Genomic DNA, 2100 nt, shown 5'->3' with positions numbered 1-2100 from the left:
CTTTCGCTTTCCTAAATTCCTCACCTCCTGATATGCTGAAAGGGCCGCCTGGCTGGCACGGTTCCTTCTAGTCAGATGGACAAAGACAATAAACGGGCATTTGGGGGGAAATTCCATTGGGTAAATTAACCACAGCTAATCGGGAATTGTCAATGGCCTGTATAAGCGGGGACAACACAGATCACCTTTCAACCGTTGGCTGATTAATAAGTGGAAAGGTAGGGTTAATTATTAGACAAGAAGAATATGGTTGTGGGTCAAATCACCAGTGAGAGAGTTTGGACTATCGTCTGGACTATCGACCACAATGTGTGCGAGGGCTCTGCCAGATTTGGCACAACCTATATATTGTCATTTCCTACACAAGATATTTGGCAGAATCTTCACAAAATGCAAAATCTTGCTTTTCAACGACCGTCTAGTAAGCCTGCTATGATACACCTTGTCCACTGGAGGGCGACATGGAACAAATCAACGTGGTGACATGACACTACTGAACTTGTTTGCCTTTTCATTTTTAGCTGCAACCACGCTTGTTTCAGTTAATATTTCATATTACAGTATTGCACCAGAGCTACAAAATGAGTTTTGCTTAGCCAAAGTGTATTTCTCTAAACAAAACTTCTGAATAAGTTTCCATTAAACTGATAAAGGTGTATGTAACTTACATTCCATAAAACTGCCAAACAAATGTTGATATAAATCACTCCTTATCAAACATTATTAGCTGTTGACACCCAGTTGACACACCCAGTATGTTTTTAGGTTCTGAAATCTGAAATCACACTCTCCTCCAGACCCTTAACAGGCCGTCTCTCTCATTTCAGGAGCCCATCTTCCCATACACTTAATGGCCCAGCTCAGTCCCTGAGTCCAGAGGTTTTCAAATCTGTAGAGTGGAGAGGGACCCACACCCACCGCCCTGACACCCGTCTATTGGGTATTTATTTGTTAATTACTGGCATTAATTTGATTAGATTTTTAATTTATTTACTTAAAGAAGGTTCCCATGACACTGAGACCAAAATTGCACTGTATGTGTAATTTTACAGCATTTGTGTTTGTTTACAGCTGCCATCTCTCGGTCTGTTATCCTCTTTATAACCCCTCATAGTTCAGGCCTCTGTATAACCTCTCATAGTTCAGGCCTCTGTATAACCTCTCATAGTTCAGGCCTCTGTATAACCTCTCATAGTTCAGCCAGGTCACAGTTATCAGATTACTATTTAACTAACCAGCTGGTGTACAATAAGCACGTATACCACATTGTGTGTGTGTGTGTGTGTGTGTGTGTGTGTGTGTGTGTGCGTGCGTGCGTGCGTGCGTGCGTGCGTGCGTGCGTGCGTGCGTGCGTGCGCGCGTGCGTGCGCGCGCGCGCGTGCCTGCGTGCGTGTGTGTTTTACACTAAAGTAGCACAAAAATAGCTGATCTACAGCTTGTGGATCTGCTATTTTGTCATCAGTAAAAATGCACCACAGTGGTCTTCTTCTTCTCTTCAAGGGTGTTTATTATAAAAACTGGTTCACAAGAACTACTGTTTAACAGTCCAAATTGAGAAAAGTATCTTCGATGATGTATTTTGCAGTCCAAAAACACAGTCAAAAACAAGGAATAATATGTCAAAAAGAAAATAGCTCTTCACTCATCGAATGCTTCAAAACATACTCAACTGACAACTAACTAAAAGCTCAAACTAAATCAAACACACCTGGCTAAAACTAAATAGATCACACCTGGCCCTGTAAATAGCTGCCAGTCCCTCTCTCATAGGCTGAACACAAATGATCTTCTTCTTTCTATCTTCTTTCTTCTTACAATAAATGCAGGGAATCTCTATACATATGTATGTATGTACGTCTGTAATCCACGTATCTTGAGAACCGTTCGACCTACCAACTTCAAATTCGCCACACACGTCCCTAGACGACCCGAGGGAGTGCAGTGCCCGGTGTCGAGTCGGTCGGATAGGCAGTTATCCAGAACCGCCAGAAAAGGCTCTGGCCGTTCCCCAAATGAGCCAATTGATTGCCAGCTTGATTTGGCAAATTCCCCACACCTGTCGAAGTCCCCACACCTGCCATTTAATTATTTAGTCTGTAC

The sequence above is a fragment of the Gymnoscopelus braueri genome (assembly GCF_963280865.1).
Source record: "Gymnoscopelus braueri genome assembly, chromosome: 19".
In the NCBI taxonomy this organism is placed as follows: Eukaryota; Metazoa; Chordata; class Actinopteri; order Myctophiformes; family Myctophidae; genus Gymnoscopelus; species Gymnoscopelus braueri.
This window is presented reverse-complemented; position numbering follows the sequence as displayed.